The 12706-nt window shown below is 37.7% G+C and overlaps 1 protein-coding gene across 1 annotated transcript in view; it reads left to right on the forward strand.

The window, feature by feature from the left end:
• NDUFS4 (NADH:ubiquinone oxidoreductase subunit S4) overlaps positions 1–12706 on the forward strand; it is an 86221-nt gene that overhangs the window by 67286 nt on the left and 6229 nt on the right. The window lies entirely within an intron of this gene.

Below are 12706 nucleotides of genomic sequence, written 5' to 3' on the forward strand. Positions count from 1 at the left end.
TGTGGATCCGCCAGGACGGATTTATAAACAACTTTGGATGGCCGCTGTACACACACCAGATGATTCTAGTCTGATTATCACCAATATCAGACGAGAATCATCTGACGTGTGTGTATCGCCTAAATGCCCACACTTCAATTCATCAGGGCATTATATGTGCACATGGTAGTATGCTGCAGAACCCTCCTTTTCAGCAGCCAAAGCAAATGTTTCACCCAATAGTTGAATGATTTGGAATGATATGAATGGTTACAAAGGGCATACTGTAGTTGTATCTTTCAGTTTATACATTTATGTTACTGGTTCCTATATCTGGAGTGTAATTTTGGTTGAAGTCATTAAACCTGTAATTTTCAGAGAGCACCTTGCCCTGAATTGTAGTAGTTTTTTGTGACTGTAATGTGAGGTTCTGAACTTGTTATTTAACTTTTATCCCTTACAACCATTTTTTGCACTTCTCAGACATACTTGCTGTTCTCATAGCTCACATGGCCAGCAAGATGGATTTGACATCTTCTTTTTGGATTTATGAGGTGAAAAAGAAAAAGTGAGACATGGCTTGCTGGCATTGACGATGATCTGGTGACAACATCAAGACCTTGTTGCTTTTCTATAAAATGTTCAGATTGAATCTGGAGGCTTGTAAAATCAAGAAAACATTTGATTAAATTGTCTGTCTTCCAGTTCAATTTCTGTCGCTGCGGCTGAGACGAGAAACAATCTTGCTTGGAGATCCAAACGCTGCACTGGGATTTGCTGCTGGAAAAGAAGAAGCAAGTAAATGGTTCATTTAAGTTAGACAACACATGACAGTCTTTTCCTGTACGTTGCAAATGTAGGGTGTCTCAGTGGTTAGCACTCGGGCCTTTGCAGCGCTGAGTCCCAGGTTCAAATCTCGGCCAGGACACTATCTGCAGGGAGTTTTTGTGTGCCTTTTCTCCAGGTACTCCAGTTTCCTCCCATATCACAAAAAAAAATGTAGTTAGCATAATTATCCCCCCCCCCCCCAAAAAATATTTTTGACCTTAGAATGTTGTAATGACATATGACTATGGTAAGGACATTTGAGCTCCTTTGAGGTACAGCTAGTGACATGACTATGGACTTTGCACAGCACTGTGTAATACATTGGCGCTATATAAATAATGTGAAATATTAATGGAGTGTAATGAAACCTATATAAAGTATTTCTGTACCTTAGATTGTATTTTTGCTAATGTATTCATCCTCACAGTATTTACTGAATCATTCACAACAATCCCTGCTGTTAGTCATACAACCATATACTTTTAGGTGGAACATGCCTTGCAGGTTGTTGGCTCCAAGGAAGTAATAAAAATCAGTCGCTGAATTACTTGTGCTCTCCAGGTAAAGGCTGATGCTGTACTAAAGACACAGACTCATTTATGTTCTTTTTAATTTAACACTTTGCAGCGCAGTTTATTGTTTGGTTTTTTTTAGGCATATTACAGTTCAGACAGAAATGCAGATCCATACGACAATCTTTCATGCTCTTCTGTATGGAGGGCAGGCAGTTTGCCAGTACTAGGGAATGCTGTAAGACCAAACTAAAGACCTCATAATATAAGTATTGATTACTATAGAAATTTAGTTAGAGGAGCAGCTCTGTGTGCATAGTATGATGGATGAAGATTGCTTCTTGAGCAAGGTGCTGTGATAAACGGGTGGGATTGTTCAGCAAATGCAACATTAACATCAACTCTGATCCAGCACAGGTCCTTTTCTGAGTTGAATGACAAGAAGTAGTCCAAACTGTTATGGATGCAATGTCTGGAGGGTGTCCACATACTGGCCTGGGCTCATAGCACCCCTCCACATTGTGTGAGCTATCCTCTGTCCAGGAATGATTTTCTACTTACAGAGGATATCAGAAAGGTGTAATAATGTCGCCAAAGCTGCCAGAGTAGTGCAAAAAACTATGCAAATTGCAGTTAGTGAAGGCAAATAAGCTGGAGCTGGGCTTTCATGTTTCCAAACATTTGTTTTCTTACACATTTGTCTTCTCCCTTCTCTGTTCCCCCAGGAATACCTAAACAATACTTTTTAATTCACTCATCAACTGCTACCTGGATAAAATAATAGCCTACTTATCACATCACACACTGCAATACCACACTTTCTCCCTAAACGGGTGTTTCTCAACCAGGATTCCTCCAGAGGTTGCCAGGGGTTCCTTGACCAATGAGAAATTTGTACCTCTCACATTTACCACTGAGACTAAAAGCCAAAAAGCTTTCGATAAGGGTGACATTCTTCCCACTGGCCAGCAATATATTACACATTCTTCCAATGACTAACACACCAATGTTCTCTGAACTGTGGATATTAATATAATTGTCAGGGGGTCCTTCAGACCTGACACATACAGGCAGCGCAGTGGCTCAGAGGTTAGCACGCTGGCCTTTGCAGGGCTGGGTTCCAGGTTCAAATCTTGGCCAGGACATGTTGTCCCTGTGTTTGCTTGGGTTTTTTCTGGGTACTCAGGTTATCTCCCACAATCCTAAAACATGTAGTTAGGTTAATTGGCTATCCCCCAAATTGCCATTAGACTGTGTTAATGACATGACTATGTTAGAGACATTAGATTGTGAGCCCCTTTGAGGGACAGTTACTGACATGACTGTTGACTTTGTGATGCGTAATACGTCGGTGCTACATAAATACATAAAAACATAAATACTATATAAAGTAAATAATAATTTCAAGTGTTCCCTTATATCATACTGGTTGAGAAAGACTGCTCTAAATTATACACAGTTTAGTATGGAATCCCTATGTTTATATATAAGGTTACCATCGTCCAAGACTGAAGACTGAGCCAGATAAAGTGTATTTTTTGGGATGTTTAAGTGGCATAACACAATTTTTTTCATGTTCATTGTTTTTGTGAGATATTTATATAATAGCCTCCAGATCTTGATTTATTTATTTTTATTTTTTTAACTAAATCCACTAATGAGGTCTCCCCCCTGGCGGGCTGTAATAATGCTTTTTCCCAGGGTAAAATTTGCATGTAACTAGGGTGTATATTGCTTTGTGACTCATAAACCATTTACAGGTTTGGTTTTTGCTTCAGGGCAGGGAAAACCATTACCAAAGTACTATCTGTCCACACTTCAGTACCCGCAGGACCTAATTTAGCATCTATTTTGTCATTTTATATGAACACTGTGCAAACTTATAATTACAGTTATGAGTTATTGTATAGGCGGGCATTTAGTGTGACTTCATGTATAGAAGAGTAACATTGCATTCTTTAATATGTAGTTAAGCACCGTGGGCTGTTTTACATTATTAAAAGTAAAAGAGAAATCTTTTGCTAATTTATAACAGCAGCATGGAATTGAAGTAAGCTAAATGTATCGCTGCTGTTCTATTAGGTGTAATAAAGGTAAATTGATTAAAGAATTAAAATAAAAACTGTTCTTTGCCCATGGAGGTCAAAACTGATTTATTTAAAACTCAGCTCCCCTGATTTCCCCACAATTTCTGCACCCTGTCACCCCATTCAGCCCCTGGGAGTGAGGAAGAGAATTACTACATAAACTTAAAGTCAATCTGGTCGATTTTTATACAGGACTGAGGCTTTGTATAGACAAAACACAGGTTTGCATTATTATAAATAACTAAAGCTTTTAAAATAAAAAAAAAAGGAAAGGAATGTGTTAAAGATTAGATACCTTCTATCCATTTATATTCATCAAAGCATAATGTAAGTATTAAAATACATATATCAACATAATTGGATATGAGTAGTGTATTCGTCTCACAAATTCTTCAAGACGTTTCGCATGGTATGCTTCCTTAGGAAAAAATTGAGTCTGCTGTGTCCTCTTCTATAAATGGTACTGTTGACCATTTACTGAGAAAGTGATGCGAAAAATACAAATTTCAACTTGCAGAAGAACAGAAAAAAATGAAAATCCTTTAATGGGGATTTCTTTTATCTTCCGGTTTTGTGTTTAGGATTACACTACTTCATCCCATTCTTCCACTATAAGACTTGGAACTTAACTTTCTGTTTTATATCTAAGACTCAATCACCTTTCTTTCTCAAAATCTTGAATTTGTAGGTCTCTATTGCTGTTATGAGAAAGTTTATTATTGTATTACTTGGTATGGTATATTTTTGCTTTTGGTTTTCTTGTGGGTTCTTTATATTTGCATTATGAATCTCGGCAAACTTTTTCCAGGCACTCTTGGTGTGAATTTGCCCCCAGGGATTTGTCTGTCCTCTACCCTAAAGATGCAAGACAAGTTAGACTTTCCTGTAGGACATTTTTTTTCCTATAATGAAGGGAATGTTTTTTATAAAATAATTTTTAGGCTCTGGATTTACTAGAAATACTAAAGCTGGATTTTTCTGATTATTACATTGGTTTTTGTGTTTTTTTTAGGGACGAATCTAACATTAATTAAGAAAAAAAAAATTATTCTGACATCTTCCTTTCTTAACATGAACTTTCCCACCTGTAGAATAAGTTGATGTGTAATGTTGATGTCAAACAACTCAGTAGAACTATAATTCCACAGGTATTTTTGTTACTAAAATGCAAAAGAAAATATTTGCATCAGAGGTATATTTTATCATGGCCTTTTCTTTTTTTGCATAAGCAAACCACACAATACAACCTTTACTACAAAGTAATGTCCCCTAATTTAGCACTGTTTTTTCATTTTACACAAGGATACCATGCTGGCTGTAGAGAATAGGAGGTGCTTGCCTATCTTTACAACTTGGGTGGATTGGTCATATTGGTGCTTCTGGTGTTTCCATATTCGCTGACTGAGAACATGGACTTTTCACCTGATACACCATATGGGCAAAGGTTTGTGGACAACACTGGTGAGTACCAAGGCTATTTTCAAAATAAGGCAAACTGGACAAATGCCCAGGTCCAACACCCTTTTCAGAACTCCAATTGGCAGGGATATTGGGAGCCGGAATATTGTGCATTCAGGAACCCTGTGTTGTATTTGCCCACACCCCAGTTTATCTCAACTGTCGCTGTTGAATACAGAGTTTTCCAGTGAACGGTACTTTTAATGATATACAGTACAAAGGCAGACTGCTTCTTATTCTAATGAAATGTGTGGTTTGGGGAAGCAGCCTTATACCTTTCAGCACTCTGTTGTGCACAAAGCCAGCGCTGTAATAGATTACTTTGGTGTTAAGGAACCTGCACAAAACCTTAATTTAAATCTTATAGAACACCGATTGCAAGTCTTCCCATATAATCAGAACTCATATATTCTCTTTTGGCTGAACTGCCATGAATTACTTTACACTGTCTGTATCTTTGGGGAAAGCCTTTACAAGGGAAGGCTGGTATATTAGGTTTTAGAATGGGTTGTCCAACAACCTCATAAAAGTGTGATGACGGTTAGGTTTCTCAAGATTTTTGTCATATTTTCCATGAGGTATAAAATTATGATGTGGTTATTGATAAAGTGAAGGTATTGGATTACAGAGCCTCTCACTGATATAAATGCACGATGAGTGGACAGCAAAATACACTGAACAAAATAAAAACATCCACATATTTGCGGTTCCCCCAACTGGGAATTTTTAGATTTCTAACCATGACCATGTTTTCTCCGGAATTTTTTTTTAAGCTGGGTGGGAAGAAGGTGTAGGTGGGTGGCAGCTCTTGCATTGTGACCCAACTTTTCAGTAACTACCCAAAAACAGACTGGCTACTAAAGGTGGCTACTAAAAAGTGCTGGGTGGTGCGCCCAGCTAAAAGGGGCCTGGGGAGAACCCTGCATGAGAAACTGAAGAAGTAAATTCGCTATTCATTCAGAAAATTCCAGTATAGACAAAGTTATACAATGGCTCCTTAGAAACATTGGGGTTTTATTTTATAAATATTAGGTAAAGAATGCACTCCTCTGAAAATCCAGTCCTATTTGAGGTGCCACTTCCCCTCTGCAGGTAAGAAAATAAGTGAATGCTATATTCAACATAAATTTTACCCCCCTCACCTCTATATTGGCACATGTTATTAAACGAACCCCTGTTCTGGTATAATAGTGGTGCCTATGTATGAAACCAATATAGGGGGCCGAGAGTTTCCAGTCTGACTATTTTATATGTCCCGGTGTCAGTGGTGCCATTGTCCACACCTGTGCTGGCTGGAGGGATTGTGCCTGTAGATGCAGGCAGTACAGCTCTACACAGCTTGATCCATTTCTGGAGGATATATATATATATATATATATATATACACACTATAAAGTATTTATTTCTCCAAGTGGTAAATGTTCTTGTATCCGACTTTAATTATGCAGTTTAATGTATACAGACACACATTAGACAGCTATAAACACTGCTGGGTATAAAACCATTGCGGCATTCATTGCTGGCCCAGGGTGCACCTGTTCTTGAAAATCGTGCTTATTTATTGCTATCCACTTTAGCCAACAAGCTGTTCTTAGTTAACAAGCGACATTTTTTTTTTTTTTGCTTTGTCAGCCTGCAGGGTGTTTTGTGGACAATTTTTCCATACAAAAGCACAAATGTCATCTGAATACGCCAGTCTAGACATTATTGCAAGAGACTCTGGCAGAATGTGGGTCATAGCAGGCCGTGGAATCCCTCTGCATTACACACAGCACACTAAATTTGCTTTCATTTACACTGTAAACATGAGTTGCCTTGGTGGACTGTATTCATGTAAACAGTTTAAAACTCTACATGGGAAAATATGACTTATTTCCTCTTTTTTTTCCTGGTTACATTTTTCTGAATATTAGTGTTCACTGTGAAGATGAATTGACATTCCTATTCTCCTTACTTCTTTAAAGAGGAATTATTGCAGAAAGGAACAGACAATGTCCCTGCTGCAGTAGGTATTCTTACCTGCCTGTTTGTTGCCCGTTGGTAACACTGCTATAATCACCAAATGTTAACCCCACACAGAAATGGTTTTAAGGTGAGGGCAATGAAGCCAAACAAGCAGCAGGGGACTTAAGAAAGATTCAGAATTCTGGAGAAATGACAAAGTCCTATCTGCACCACCAGGTCTTAGGCCATTATAAGCCCAGGTCCATGGATATTGAACTTTTGCAAAAAGGAAGAACAACCTTTTCTTTGCACTAAGCTCCACCTTTTAAATGTTCTATCCAGAGCCTTTTACTGTTACCTGGCAAGCGCGAAAGTCTAGCACAAGTAGGGACTTTATCTTAAAGTGGAAGTAAACTCAAAAAAACCCTCACCTTTACCTTCACACATCCATCCCGGAGTTTTCCTGGTTCTGGTTCCGAATAGTCCAAGCACCCACCAGGCGCCACCATCTTCTTCTGCCTTTTTGCTCCTCCTTTGTACATCACTCGAGCGTGCACTGTGCACAGTCCTGAGATCGAAGATGCGGAAAAAAGAGTGCTGATATCACTGCGCATGCCTGAGATTGGAATTTACTTTCCCCTATTAATGAAAAGGTTGGGCATGTGCAGAAGGAGTAGCCAGAAGCCTCCTGGGATGCATGACATATGTATCTCAGGAGGATATGTGCTCCCATTAAGTCTTTATACCCCTTCCCCCTAAAAAAACAATGTAATGCTTATTTATAAAAGGGTTTTCTACCCCTTTATGTGGGGTAGAAATGTTAGTTTATGTCCCCTTTAAATGGGAAAACAGTCAAAGCCATTGATGCATACAAAGCCTAAGATCAAAGAGTCCAAAGAGAAGGAATTGAAAGACTAACGCTACGCAAACTTGTAAGATAATTGTTGCCCGAGACGCATGGCTTTTTTTTGTCATGGGTGAAAATGTGACGTGTACAGCGGTCCCATCGCATGCTGCATCCCATCATGGCGGATTGATGAACTACTTACTGATGAGGAACGTTCACCAGTCACTAACATAGAGACGAGAACCGCTTGCTCATCCTCCATAAAACAGAATTGCATTGTGTGCACACTGCTCGTTCATTCATCTGTCACTGCAAATGATTACAGAAGATTACAACAGCAGACATCCATTGGATCTCTGTACAGGGCTTAATTTGGTTACTTCAGTTAAGCAATGCTCCTAAAAATTGAGGCCTGATCAAATTCACTTTTATTATAGTGGGTAAAGTCAGTCAGAAAACCTGATTTAATTTAATTAAATAATAAATAAATAAATGCAGTGCTCAACCCAGACATTTTTTTAAGCCGGGTGGGAGGAAATTTTAGGTGGGTGGTAGCCCCTGTATTGTGACCAAACTCTTTAGTAACCACCCAAAAACAGCCGGGTGGGTGCTGAAAAGTGCCGGGTGGTGCGCCCAGCTAAAAGGGCCTGGGGAGAACCCTGAAATGCTTTAGTGTAGAATGTTATAAAAATATAAAGAGTTTTATTTCAGTTATGTTCATGGCAACATACTGCCATGACCTTTTCTTTAGAAACAAAAGCTCGAGGCCATTAGTATCTCATTTATTAGTTTTTATAAAATTGACCCTATTAATCCTAATCATAACCAGTTTGTTGAAAATATGGGGAAATGTTTAGACCCAGTTTGGTTTTCCCAATTTCTGATTGGATCCATATAAAACATTTGACGCACCTGGTACAGATGTCTTTGTTTTATACCAGAGCAGCTTGATCAACTGGTGCTATTGTAAAAACTATTGTAAAAACGGTTACAATGATTACAGTAATGCCTGACTGGAATGAATGATTTCATTCCAATAAAATAACTTAAAATGCCCTGCTGAGTCCTTAATTAACAACGTATTGCCAATAAATCTCTGTGTGAATATTTAATGAAAATAGGAAATACCCTTAAAGAACACAAATGATTTGAACAAATTGCTTGTGTAAATTTAAAGACCAGAAAAAGGTGCTGTAGGCAAAAAACTGGATTAAAATATTAAAAGTATTTTTATTTTTCTGATGTAGTACGCTGTTTCTTGATACCGTGTTCCTTTAGAGTTGGATGTGCCGTTATAAAGATTATTTTAGGACGCCTGGCAATTTTTATCGCTTTTAGTAATAAAAATATTTGTTCATAAAAGTTTGATATTTATAAAATAAAATGCAAAAAAATCTTGTTAGTTAACCTGTTCGCTTTCGGGATATTTGGTCTGAAACCGCAGAAAGTGGTGTTAGCGATGCTTTGGAGAGCAATGAATTGCTGGCCTCTCTCATTTAAAGGGAATAGCATTGGATTATAATAATCCAGAGACCAGGCTTTATATAAAATAAGGTATGCATTAAGTGCATAAAATTCTGTGATGGATGCTGAGGGTTACATAAGGTTCCTTTCTTAGCCAACTTCTCTTTGTATGTCCTGAACGCTCATTTATTTTGTGTAAATTTTTATTTCCGAGTTGCATGACACCAGCAGCCTTCTATGTCTAGAAGTTACATCACAAGGCCATCAATACAGGGCTGAGATTTGAAGTGAATCACATGCACAGTAATTTGTATCACTTCTGCAATTAGGCATAGTCACCTATTTTGAGACAACGACAATTCATTCTTTAATCGGATTTCAAGGAGAAAGGTTTGTCTGGAGGTGCTGTGCACTGTTCTGTGCATGTTTTATAAAATTGGTTGAATCTGATGGTCTTTTTTTTTTTCCAACCTGACTATGTAACTTGTTGGAAACTGCAGGTCCACAAAGCAAACCCATGAGCAAGTTAAAGCAGAACTGTACTAAAAAAAAAACACTTACCTTTAGTTCTGCAGAGCCCACAATCGTCATCATACTCGGCCTCAATCAGGTCCCGTGCTGTGCTAGCAAACTCCTGCACCAGGCGCCACCAGATCTACACGTTCTGGTGACGTAGCCTGCGTATTCATCCATTGGGACTCTACTGCCACAGCGGTAAAGACCGAAAAAGAGGAGTTTCACCTTTTTAAACAAAAAAATTTGGGAGGTTAAAAAAAAATTACCTTTTATAAAAGTGTTTTTCACCGTTTTCTATAAAATAAAAAATGTTGGTGATTGGTCCGCTTTAATGCAGAACTAAACTCTTGATACCTGTCCTTGTCTTTTATTTTTCTTCCTGAAAAAGATCCCCTGCCATCTTAAGTGGCCAAGATGACCTTTTGGGCAGTTTATACATTTCAGCACACACAACTTAGCAACTGGGAAGCTATCAGGCAGGTAAGAACAGTTATAGCTGAAGGGACATTGCCTGCCCCTTTCTAAATAAGGACCTGCCTGATCTCCATGTGTTCTAGGTGGGGCTTTAGTTCCATTTAAGGTTTGTTTCTGGAAATGAAGTTTTGGGCAGAGGAGCTTACCAAACTTCAGGTTTTCAGGTACACTTCAAAGTATGGGATATCTGTATGTTATATACCCTTAAAACTGTTATCAACAAGTTAAAAAACACTTGGCACCTTTTCTCTGTCTCTATTAAATAGCAGTAAACATTAATCTTTTAGTTTTTAAAACTAAAATAAGAAGGTGACAAGTATTCCAAAAGTGTTTTTTATTTTTATCTTACTTAATATCTCATTTGATATGAGTAAATGTGTGCCAATTCCAGAAATAGTAGGTTTTGAAATGTTAGAGACAGTGATGGGGATTGGAAACTGCAAAGCACTGATAGCAGAGTCAAAAATACAAAGATCACAAAAATAATACACCTAAAAGGTTTTTTTTTCCTTTTTTGTTCCTGATGTGTATTTTTTTTTCTTTTGGGATGTGTTTGTAACTTGTTTGTAATTTAGAATATATGTTTCGTTATGAATACATTCTAAACTGTGTAAACACAGCGTATGTCATTTATAAAAGCTTTGGATGTTTTGGGCTACTTTACGCACTCAGGGGGAGCCTGTGATGTCAAAACTTTGATAATTTTTAAAAATGTATCCTAAAATGTTATCAAAGATTAGCAAACCATGGATGAATACTTATTTTGAGGTGCGTACTACAGTTCTTGTAAGGGAATATGTTTACACAATAATAATAATTCATTATTAGACGTATGATTTTCTAAAGATCCCGAACTCTTTAACAAACCTTCCGTAGTCTGATGGACAGAAGAATAGCAAGCTCCGTGATAGACTTCAACGTGTTTGTGTCATTGTGATCTGCATTTGTATAAGGTGTCTGCTATGGTAATGTCTTTCCCTTAAGAAAAGATTGGAGACCATGGCTGGGTTAATGCAGCTTTTTTTTTGGTTAATTAAAACCCAACGTAGACAAAAGTGTTTAGAGATGTTAATTACTTTCACTTTTTTATAAATAAACCATTTGCTTTTGAAGTTATCCATTGCTGTGGAAATATGTCAGCTTGGAACATAGAACTTTTAGCACACTAGGATTAATATTAACTCTTTAAGACTTGTCTTTCCAACATGAAAGGGTTTAAAGTCCTTCCATTGGCATCTGTGAAGTGAATTTATTTTAATAGTATTCACCATTGTAGCAGGTATTCTGCCACAAAACAATTTAACCCTACCCAATATACTTGTCATTTTTTTCTCTTCTTTTTAAGAGTGTTCACACTTCATCTACTCTTATTTGTCTGGGAAAAAAAGATCACATTCATTAGCTGTTTAGTTTTAACATAAGAAATTAACCAAACATAATGTTTCTCGTCTGTGATCTCACTTGTTCTCTGGTCTTCTTTGAAGCAACCCATTCTAGGGCCGAATATAAGATTTAAAAAGATGAGCATTGTATTTATTTTAATTTTTATTCATGAAGGACCAACATATAATGCAGCGCTGTACAATAAATAGTGTTTGAAGATGACAAACTTGCATACCTGAGAAGCACAAACAATTACACAGAAGGAAAAGGCGACCATAAGACTGGGGAAATTTTTGTTGTGTTTTATGCAGGTTGAGTTTTGGATACCTGTCAGCCATTCATGATGAAATGGTGAATAGGCAGCATGAAACTTTTTCCAGGGTGGTGGGAGACAAGTCATTAGCAGACAGGTGAATTCTATGTATATATTTGTGTAACATTGTCCTGTAAGAAATCATACCCGAGTGGAGCTCACCTGGCATGATACATATTTGGTAATTAAAAATAAGGCTCTCGGTGGTTCCATTTTATACAGCTCATACCTACCACAGCCCCACTTATTCCTATGGGAAATCTGTGCTATGAAGTGCTGCAGGAGGCTGCTATGAATACAGCTTAAATGGGGATGTGGTATGTGTGTAGTATGAAGAGGTGTCATCCGGAATCGTGACAAAAGTATTACACTAGGTAGGCTTGTTCAGTGTTGGGGTGGGGGATTATTTAAAGTGGAATTAAATAGGTTCATGTCCTTATTTCATCGCGGATGCCACAATGTTCTTCTATCTCCTTTTTTCTATTTAGAAAACATATCCACCTTCTGGTATTAATTTATTGTGAAGTCTATGTGACTTCTTTTTTTTTTTTTCCATTTGGGACCAAGGGTAATATAATCCTGGGCAGCAAACTGCAGCAGATTTTCAATGTTCTGCCACAGATTGATTATTGAAGCAATATTTTTCCTCTAAGCAGACGCTCAAGAAGTAGTTGGGTCAGGTTTCATTCAGTGGCACTGCTACTTTTGAGGGAGGAATTTATATCTGAATTTGTAACTTTATAATAAATCTTCCCCATACTCTCTATCCCTGCTTCTGTTTATCATTGCCTTTCTGTGTGACTACAATTAGTAGAAGGCCCTTACTAAGGTCTCCTTTACTGAGCAAGCTGATAAATACCAGAATTGGCAAATTCTAAAATCATCATTTCTAGAAGTGTCC

This window comes from Pyxicephalus adspersus, chromosome 6, assembly GCF_032062135.1.
Source record: "Pyxicephalus adspersus chromosome 6, UCB_Pads_2.0, whole genome shotgun sequence".
NCBI classification, from domain to species: Eukaryota; Metazoa; Chordata; class Amphibia; order Anura; family Pyxicephalidae; genus Pyxicephalus; species Pyxicephalus adspersus.